At 51.4% G+C, this 10953-nt stretch overlaps 1 long non-coding RNA gene across 1 annotated transcript; it reads left to right on the top strand.

Annotated features, from left to right (window-relative positions):
• Positions 1-961: 961 nt before the first annotated feature.
• LOC146892729 (uncharacterized) lies at positions 962-5087 on the top strand. The gene is made up of 2 exons (XR_015004240.2): positions 962-1289; positions 3418-5087. It is a non-coding gene; the product is annotated as an uncharacterized LOC146892729 (long non-coding RNA).
• The last annotated feature ends 5866 nt before the right edge of the window (positions 5088-10953 follow it).

Raw genomic sequence — 10953 nt, forward strand, 5'->3', positions numbered from 1 at the left:
AGTCTGGGGGTGTGCAGCCTTGACATGTATTCCGCTTTAATAAAGGGTCTTGATGTGTCGCTCTCATGGCAATCCTCCTGCCTCAGTCTCCCAAGTGCTCAGATGGCAGGTGTGCACCCCAGGAAGGTGTTTTCACATCTTTAAATCCCATTGTTTATGCTTCAGCACCACAGACACGGGTCCGCTAGGTCACTTGAAGCCTCGGAGAATGGGGTAGAGCCTGGGTCTTTTCCCACTAGATGCCAGAGACACCCCGCCCCCAACATAACCCCAAATGTCCCCAGACACTGCCACATGCTCCTCCAGGGACAAAGCCACTCTGGGCTGGAGCCACTGTTTTAAATGCTTTCCTGAGTTGTTGGAGGTGGTTGAACAATAAGCATGCCATTGCCACCACAATCAGAAAAACAAACACTTTAAAGGGCCCGTTGGCAAAGTCTCCTGCGGCTGGGTAGCTTTGTCCCAGTGGAGAGCCGCACTGTCCTGCCTTCAACTTGAGGTTCTGGGGAAAGACTGGGGGCTTTGGCCCACATCCCCCTGGGTTGTTTTTCTGCTCAGAGAATTCTCCCCTCTAGACTCTGTTGCAGAGACCAGGAAGTAGGGGTGTTGGCCCTCTCACCACCATCTCCTGGTGGCTGCTCCTGTTTGGGGGTGGCACTGCATTCCTGCTCCAAGGCTAAACTGATTTTCTAAATGTCCCCTCCAGCTATAAAATACCAGTTCTGTCTGTGGACCACTGAACTACCGAGTAGGGCTTAGAAAGTGTATTTGCATGCTGACAGACATTCCCCGGTCTCCTCCTGGCCAGTGCTCAGTGAAACACAGTGGAAGCCAGAAGAGGAAAACAAAACAAAACAAAAAACCCAACAGGGAGAACTGCAGGAACAGAAGAGGAGAAGGGTGGGGCCAGGAGCATGGCCTGCCGCTAGGTTTCCGTGTGTGACTAGCCAGTCTCCTCTGTATTGTCAGTCTGAACTGAGTCTTTCGCGCTCTGGGCTTGGGTCCCCAGGGTCCTGTGCACGCGGGGCAGCGCTCTGCCCTAAGCCATTTCTCAGCCCTGAGCTGACTCTGTGCAGCTGCAAGCGGAGAGGCTGAGTCCACTCGTCCACGTATTTCCCTTGGTCACTTCAGCGGCGTGAACAGCCAAGATGGCAGAGGTGCTGTCCGGCCTGGAAGACCCCACTGCTGGGCGAGGAGTCGTGGGAGAACGGCACAAGGTGGAGAGAACGCTCTTATGACAGGCGTGGTCCTGGCTGGTACAGCGAGCAGTCCTGACAGAGCCACCCATGGTGAGAGGCAGGGCATGGAGATAGAGGGAGCAGAGAGTGTGGAGAAGACAGGGGCTTCCTTCCATCAGGGGCTGCCTGGAGGGAGGGAGCTGCTGGGGGAGGTGATCCTGGCCCCACACAGATATCACAGGGACATCTCCTGCCTCCCTGCCTTGGTGGGTCCAGTGTCCAGCAGGGGTGGAAGAGGGAGGGTGAAGGCCTACTGGGGGGGGTAATCCTGCTGAGGGGAAATCCTGCTGGGGGGGGGGATGCTTGCAGTCCCAGCATTTGGAGGATGAAAAGGCCAAGGTCACAGCACAGGTGACCCTGGTGACTAGTATCTCCCAACAGTGTTCATGTTGTCTAAGTGACAAAGACAGGTGAAAACCATCCCTGGCTGGAGCCTGACAGGAGTCAGGGGGCTGATGGAAACCTGAAGCTCAAAAACACAAATCATTGTGGGTATTCTGGAGAGATCAGGGAAGGCTTCCTGGGGGAGGCGGCACCAGACTTCCCAGGTAAAGCCAGGACGGAAGACATTTCAGAGAGGTGCACAAACAGCCTATGCAAAGGCCCTGGGGCAGGCAACAGTGTGTGTCCACAAAACCTGATGGGAAAAAACAACCCAGACAATAAGTCTATACAGTTCACCGGGGAAATAAGATTCAGAGACACCAACCAACCTACCCCAGAACACACAGCCAGAAAGCAGCAGAGTTGGGACTGGACCCTACACACCCCATCAGCCCTTCATGAGAGTCAGTCAACAGCTTTGTCCAAAGGGATGCTTGTCTGCTTGAAGAACAGCTGGAGATGTAACTGACAACAGGATCGTGTAGCATCTGGGTAGCTCAGGGTGTTGGGCAGTGCCTACTGTCCCCAGGGTACCCACTTGGAGGGTGGAGCTGAGGCCCCGGCAGCCAGCACAACACAGGGTCTGAGTGCTGATGCAGGAGAGCTCAGGGGACATGGAGGCTGGGGGACATTTGGCCTGCAGAGATCTTATCTGGAGCTTGAACATAGAGGTAGGGCTAGAGAGAGAGAGTCTAGGCAAGGGAGGGTCAGGAGAACTTGGGGTGCCAGAGGAACCCTCTGGCCACAGTGTGAACTGGATTTTAGGGGTGTTAGCACAGAATGTGAGAACAGCAGCCTTTGCTCGGAGGGAGTGGGGAGGTCAGGGGTGGGCTCCATAGAGGGCGACCATTGGGCCAAGATGAGGTAGTCATGTGATACGAGGGCTGAGAAATCTATGTGCCAGCTACTGGCTGAAGTGGAGGTGCCAGGAGGGGCTTGGGGGGTCAGTGCAGACTCAGCGGGAGCTTTACCAGGGCAACACATCACTGTCTGGGCTCCGAGGAGCCCCCTGACCATATGAAGCATGGGTCCAAGTAGGGTAGGAGTAAGAAGTCAAGGAGTTGCCAGGGATACAGGATGAGGTGGGGACTAAAGAGCGGGGTGGACTGCAGGCTTGGTGGCCTGGTGTCCTGATGGCTTGGTGGCATGGCTCAGTGGGGACAGAGTTCTGGAGAGCCTCTCAGAGACTGGAGCTCCCTAGGTCCTGACTTTGGTCCCCAAGTCCTTTTTCCTCCACTGCTGCTCCCCGATCCTTTGGCAAACATCTCTGACATCAAATGCCCCCACCGTGGTCCTGCCGAACACCCCAGCCAGAGGTGACAGGAGGGCAGCCATCTTCTAAATGTTGTAGCCCAGGATGCCTGGAGGTCAGAAAAGGACAAAACCACAATCATTCTGAGACGCCGCCAGTTCCTTCAGCAAGGGCAGCTCTGCCCAGCAGGCCTGGGTTCAGGTCCAGCTCCAGCACTGCTGACTGCTTAGTTCCTGTACGGGCAGCAGAGCCACGCCGCTCCTGGGAGGTGGGAACTCAGAAAGAGGGGCTGGAAGAAGGACCCAGGGGAGTCGGAGTTGACAGGAAGCCCTATTGCCCTCCCAGAACCCACACAGCCAGCTCCCAGAGGGTGATTGTGTGCAGGTCCCGCACAATGACAGCCTGAGACACATGGCTGTCTCTGTCGCTGGTGTGGAAGGAGGCTCTGGCTAAAGCAAGCAGTACACACCCATCTCACGGAGGCTGGCCACTTGCAGCCTAGTCTGCCGGTCCCAGAAATGGGTGTTCTCTACCCTCCCACAGGCTGTGAGAAGATGGCTGTTCCACTCTTCTCCATGCAAGGACAGCATCCTGCCCTGAGGCCCCGCACTGCCCTGGCAGCACCCAGGACCCTTCTGCACCAGGCAGAGCGCCCCATCACCTCGAGACCCTCTGCAGACTGTCCACATTCTACAGGTGAAGGCACAGAGGCCAGGCAGGACGGGACACAGAGCAGAGGCTGTGGTCCTCGGGCCTGCACCATCCCACACCAGGGAAGAGGACTGATGGCAACCGTCCCACGAGCGACTGTTGCATAATTAAGTGAGGATGAAAAGTGCTGTTTGTCATTAAACAAGCAAGCAGGACAGCAGCGCCTCCGCAACAGCTGGGACGGCTCAGGAAGGCAATGCTGGCCTGAGGTTGGTTCTGTGGGGAGACCACAGTGGAGTCTGGAGGACGAGGCTGCACTCCAGGTGCCTGTGGTGGAGCTGGACCTGGCCTTCCTGACGGCACCAGTAGGCTTTGCTTGCTCCAACCTCAGGATCATTGCATCGATGGCTTGTCCAGCCTGGACCGCGTGCCCCACACTCAGGTTTCCCTGCCGGCCTTCTTCTGCATCTTGGGCAGTCACAATCCAGATGTCTCCTGTCCCCCATCACTGTTCTGTCACTGCTGTGGTCTCTCCATTGTGATCTTGTCTGCCTATGCAGACCGCGGAAAGGTCTCTGTCAGAGGCGGAAAGTCAGCTCCCATCCCAACATCCTAAACACACAGTAGGCTCTCAACACGCATGTGTGGTGTCATCTGTGAGCCCACCTCTCTCCCTGTTCCATGGCTGTAAGGCCATTTCACTGGGAAGGGAAGCTGAGGCAGTATGGTCGCCCCTCTTCAGCCTCCAACTCAAGGCACCTGCATGGACAGCCTGAATCTTACCTCACAGTCATAGAGTCGAGCTGCATGGCCAGATGCCCGGACACAAATCTAGGCTTTCCCTGACTGGGGAACCCTCCAGCAAGCAGGAGGCTAAGGCAAAAGGCTTGCCAGTTTGAAGTTAACCTGGCCTACAGAGTGAAACTGTCTCAAAAGAAATCCCTTGGAGGCTGGGAAGGTGGCTCAGTGGGTAAGGCGCTCACCATACAAGCATGAGGGCCCGAGTTCAATCCTCACAACTCACATAAAAAAACCAGGTACTGCGGTCTACCTCTGTAATCCCAGCCCTGTAGAGGCAAAGACAGAAGGACCCCTGGGGCTCACTGACCAGCAACTCTATCAGATCTGCGAGCACCAGGTTCTGTGAGACCCTGACTCAAAAAATAAAATTCGGAGCAATAGGGAAAGACCCTCAATGTCAACCTCCAGTCTCCACATCTCTCCACACGTGCATGCCTGCGTATACACCCCTCCCACAAACACAAACAAGTAATATGAAGATGTAGGATGCAGACACTGAAGTCAACCTGCACACATGGGAGCACATACGTACGAACATACTCACATGTGCACAGGCACACACAAAAATTAGCTAATAAAAATCCATTTTATTTATGTATTTACTTGTTTATTTATTTTGTTTTTTGAGACAGGGTTTCTCTGTAGCTTTGGAGCCTGTCCTGGAACTCGCTCTGTAGACCAGATCTCTGCTGGCCTTGAACTCACAGAGATCCACCTGTCTCTCCCTCCCGAGTGCTTAGATTAAAGATGTGTGTTACCAACATCCAGCTTCAATTTTACTTTTTAAAAAGACAACAACAACAACAACAACAAAAAACCCACAAGGAAGTAAGTGTCATTGTCCTTATTTTACAAGTGGGGAAACTGAGGCATGGGGAGATGATGTCACTTAAGAACAGAACTGAGTCTGAATTCCAGGTCTACACAGCTCCAGAGGCTTCCCTGCTGGGGAATGTGCAGAAACAGGGTGACAGCAGCCTGCCTCCAGCCCTAGACGGAACTCCTGTGGGAGCCTGTGTAATGGAGACAGAGCATGGCTTCCCTAAGGCTCCCAGGCTGTGAGATCGTCATGGAGACAGCAGAACATAACAGCTAACATCCACGGAGCTGTTCCGGTACCTCTCGTCAACTCAGTCTTCCAGAGATGTGGGAAGCAGAAGTCATCCAAACACCTGGATCCAGCTGTGCCTGAAGCAACCCATCTCTAAAATGTCTTTAATGTGACTCACTGAACTCTTCTTAGTTTGAATCGATCTGTGTTGGGGTTTGGTCCCTCACGAGCAGAGTCAGGGAATCTTGACTAAACCATCGGCCTTCATGACCTTATCTAGGCTTCCATCTCGTCATCCTTCTGAAGCTGAGAGACACACCCATTAACTGTCCCATCCCGGTGCTGACTCACAGGTCTCCTGGGTTTCAGTCCTTCCTTCCCACATGGGTCTGTCGCTTTCCCACACACCCTGCTCGGGACAGAGGGCGTGTGGGTGTGCGTGCCAGCGTGCGAGCACGCCCTTGTTCCGGGAAGGTGCCCCGTGGGCTTTGCTTGGCTCCAGATCAGGCCTTGTTATTAAGTGATGACAGCTAATACCGCCTGTGTCTGCCCCCGAAGCAGGTGGCTGCTCGGCATGAGCTGCCCTGCCAGGCAGGTTTGTGGTTCCCGAGTCCTGAGAGGCCGACCAAGCTGAGCAGCAGAGAGCAGAAACTGCACCCCAAATCCAGAGTGGTAGACTCCCCATTCTGAAGTGAGAAGTATATCAACGTGGTTTATAATGCAGGCATTGGATCACTAGGTATGTGTGTGTGTGTGTGAGTGTGTGTGTGTGTGTGTGTGTGTGGTATGTTGTGTTGTAGTAGGTGTGGGGGGTGAGTGTGATGTGTGTCTTGTGTTGAATGTGGTATGGTGTGTGTGTGTGTGTGTGTGTGTGTGGTGTGTCATGTGTGGGTATGTGGAAGGGTTGCTGCATGGGTCAAGTCTTCACATGTTTATAGAATACACCCGTGTAGTTATCCTGTGGGTGTCTACATGTGTGTGAATTGTATACTGTATTGCATCAGCCACATGTGTAGAGGCCGGGTGTGGAACATGCGTCTAGAATGCACATTTGGGATCAATAGAAATCCAAAGTGCACGTCAGTCACATGACTACATGTGGGTGTATGTGGGAGGGGCTGAATGGCACAGGGTCCATGGGCGTGCTTCTGATCCGGGCGCATCTCCCCGGGTTCTCTGCTGTGCACAACAGTTGATGTGCCGTGAGCACCGTCCTCATCTCTCCCTGTCCCTGTCCCGATTTCTCCAGTCTGCTTTCACCTCCAGCCCTGCAAGTCTCCCCTTCTAGAGTGTGTTTTAGGGCAGGGCCTCCTCTGTCCAGAACCTCCCGTGGCTCCTACCTCAGTTAATAAGTAGAGGCCCTTGGACCACTCCCTGAGGCCATGCCTGCCCTAGCCCCTTCCTTCAGCCTTCCTCTTTCCCTGGCTTCTACTGTGCTGGCCTCTGTGGTTCAGGACAGGCCTGCTGCTGCCTAGAGTCTTTGCATATGTTACTATGTTACCTCCAGTTCCCCACCCAGACCCCAGACTACTCCACCAGCTCTCCACTGCCACCTGCCTCGGCTCACATGGCTTCTCTACGCCACTCCCCCGACTTTCCACTGAAGGTCACTTGCCCAGCAAGCCTACCCTGTCCACATCATTACTGGGCTTGGGGGTCCTTGGATCCTCCGGCATGACACTGATCCACCGTCTATGCCTCCCACGGTTCCCATTCTGAGAGTGCATAGTGTGTGCCCCTGGTACTGACTCTGCTCAGCACACAGTAGGTGCTCAGGTGGTAGGTAGTGAGCAGAGGGACAGAGTACAGGCCCCAGGCTCCAATGGCCTTGCCTGTCCTCTGAACACTGGCCCCTTCACCGTGCCTGCCTGGCAACCAGGGAGAGATCCGGTCCCTTCTTAATGCTGTCGTCCTCCCTGGAGCCTCTTCTCCTTCAGGTCCAGGAGCAGGGAGTGGCGGGTGGCCAGGGCTTATAGGCCTGTTCCCAGAGACCTGCCACCTGCCTTGGCTCACAGGGCTTCTCTTCCTCCCCTTGACTCCAGAGGTGAGGTGGAGAGAGGAGGAGAGCAGCTCCTACCGTCAGGCACATGAGATTCCAGCACTTTCTTGGGTGAGTGGATCCCAAACACCTGCTCTGGTCCCTTCCCACTTGTGGCTGGAAATTGCTAACCCAGCCCTTCCAACTCGCAACTCATTGTTTATTTTTAAAAGGACCAAAAGGGGAAGTATGGGTGATGCCCTCCCCCCACCCCAGGAGTTCTTGTCACTGCTGGGTGACGGCGGAGAGACAGTCCCAGTGGTCAGTGGGTGCTCAGCATTGCCGTGGACATACACTGATGCAATCATGGACAAAGTGTTCAATCACATCCAAGCGTCACCAGCCCCATGAGAACACCAGACCTGCGGTGGGGCTTGCCGGAGAGGAACTGAGGCCTCCATGGGTCACATGCAGCCAAGAGTTGGCCCGGGATTCAGGGCCAGGACAGGCCCCACATCCCTGTGTGCTAGGGAGTCACAGTGCCCACGAGGTCCTTTTGACTTCCCCTCATGTCCCAATCCGATGCAGGCCCACAGAGTGAGTGCTTTTTCTTTCCTCAAGTTGTTTATCTGCAACGAGGGCTCATTCTAGCCCAGCAACTCACCACCCTTCTGCTTCAGCCTGCAAGTGCCACCATGCCCAGCAGGTGCGTTCATTCTTAAATGTGTTGCATTTGATCCCAAAAGACCAGAAAGCTGCAGCCTGCCCACCTCAGAGAGGATTTGATCACCATTGACTGGCAAACTGGTTATTGATCTATCCTGTTCGACAATGATCAGTAAATGGTGAATTCCAGAAGGGTGGGGCCTTCCTGACTGTCACACATACAGTGTCCAACATAGGAGTGTTTGACAGATGAGCTGCGAAGTTAAAAACAGAATGCTGAAGAGATGTTTCAGAGGTTAGGAGCATTTGTTACTCTTGTAGAGTTTGGTTCCTAGTACCCACATGGCAACTCACAACTGTCTGTAGCTCCAGTTCCAAGGGATCGATGCCCTCTTCTGACCTCTGCATGCATGTGGTGCACAGACATACATGCAGGCAGAACATCCATACACATGAAACAAAAATAAAATATAAAACACAAAGTGGAATCTGAGCCGAGCATGGTAGCACTCGCCTTTAATCCTAGCACTCAGAAGATCGGTAGGAGTTCAAGGTCAGAATGATCTACAAGGCGAGTTCCAAGCCAGTCAAGACCTTGTCTCAAAACAAGCAAACAACAGAATAAAACACAAAATAGATTTAAAAATCCACAGAATTCCAGGCTGAGGATGTGGCTCAGTCGGTACGCTGCTGGTCTAGCGTGTTCAGGGCCCTGGGTTCCACCCCCAGCATCACCTAAACAGGGTACAGTGGTGCATGTCAGTAATCTCAACACTCAGAGGGCCAAGACAGTATTGAGAGTTCAAGGCCAGCCTCAGTAGTTTAGAAAAAATCCTAGTTCACAAAAAGAATTTCCAGTTTGAAAGTGGAAAGATCTCCCATGCTCTTGGGTAGGTAGAATTAGCATAGTAAAAATGGCAATCTTACCAAAAGCAAATGGCAACCTACAGATTCAATGCCATTCCCAGCAAAATTCTTCACAGACCTCGAAAGAATGGTACTCAACTTAATATGGAAAAGCAAAAAACCTAGGATAGTCATAACAATCCTGTACAGTAAAAGAACTTCTGGAGTCATCACAATCTCTGACTTCAAACTTTACTACAGAGCTACAGTACTGAAAACAGCCTGGTATTGGCGTAAAAACAGACAGGAGGACCAGCGAAACCGAATCGAAGACCTAGATATTAATCCACACACCTTCAAACACCTGATTTTTGACAAAGAAGCAAAAAATATCAAATGGAAAAAAAGAGAGCATATTTAACAAATGGTACTGGCATAACTGGATATCAACATGTAAAAGAATGAAAATAGACCCATATCTATCACCGTGCACAAAACTCAAGTCCAAATGGATCAAAGACCTCAACATAAAGCCAGCCACACTGAACCTTATAGAAGAGAAAGTGGGAAGTACACTTGAACTCATTGGCACTGGAGACTACTTCCTAAATATAATCCCAGTAGCAAAGAAACAGAGAAACAATTAATAAATGGAACCTCCTGAAACTGAAAAGCTTCTATAAAGCAAAGGACATGATCAACAAAACAAAATGACAGCCTACAGAATGGGAACCAACCCCACATCAGACAGGGGTCTGATCTCCAAAATATATGAAGAACTGAAGAAATTGGTCATCAAAAGAACAAATAATTGAATTAAAAAAAACGGAGTTCAGACCTAAACAGATACCTCTCAACAGAGGAATCTAAAATGGCTGAAAGACACTTAAGGAAATGCTCACCATCCTTAGTCATCAGAGAAACGCAAATCAAAACAACTCTGAGATTCCATCTTACACCTGTAAGAATGGTCAAAATCAAAAACAATGATGACAACTTATGCTGGATAGGATGTGGGGTAAAAAGAACACTCCTGCATTGCTTGTGGGAGTGCAAACTGGTACAACCCCTTTGGATGTCAGTGTGGCGATATCTCAGAAAATTAGGAAACAACCTTCCTTAAGACCCAGCAAAACCACTTTTGGGTATATATTCAAAGGATACTCAATCGTGCCACAAGGACATGTGCTCAACTATGTTCATAGCAGCATTGTTTGTCATAGCCAGAACCTGGAAACAATATAAATGCTCCTCGACCGAAGAATGGATAAGGAAAATGTGGTACATTTACACAATAGTACTATACAGCAGGAAAAAAAAAAAGACATCTTGAAATTTGTAGGCAAACAGATGGAGCTAGAAAGCATCATTTTGAGTGAGGTAACCCAGACCCAGAAAGACAAATATCGTATGTACTCACTCATAAGTAGTTTTTAAACATAAAGCAAGGAAAATCATCCTACAAATCACAACCCCAGAGAACCTAGACAACAATGCGGACCCTAAGAAAGACATACATGGATCTAATCTACATGGGAAGTAGAAAAAGACAAGATCTCCTGAGTAAATTGGGAGCATGGGAGAGGGTTAAAGCGGCGGGGAGAAGCAGGGAGGGGAGCAGAGAAAAATGTAGAGCTCAATAAAAATCAATAAAAAAAGAAAAATATATTCTGAAGTGGGGAAAAAATAAATTTCTGGTTTATCTTTCTAGCCTTCTCCTCCAAAGGCTCAGACTGGACATGGCTGGATTGCTGCAGCTCCCACCGTCCCCACCTGAGACATAGGGCCCAGCTCAGGACTTGAAAGGACAAGGGTCATTCTTTCATATTTTCCATCCGAGGACTGGGGCAGGGACTTGGGTATAAATGTATCATCTCATTAAATCACAGAGCAGAAAGGGTCATGGTGGTCCCAAAGAGTGACACCAGAGCAGAGAATGTTAGGGTCTGTGAAGAACAGTTGTTAGAACAAGCTGGAAACATGATCTGGTGTGGTCCAGTGCTCCCGCCACTGGGGAGTATTGGGGGGCAGGTAGCCCAGGTCCGGGTGAGGTGCCAGGCTGCTTTGCAGGGACTGAGTGTGCCCA

This window comes from Myodes glareolus, chromosome 10, assembly GCF_982192425.1.
Source record: "Myodes glareolus chromosome 10, mMyoGla1.1, whole genome shotgun sequence".
Taxonomy (NCBI): Eukaryota; Metazoa; Chordata; class Mammalia; order Rodentia; family Cricetidae; genus Myodes; species Myodes glareolus.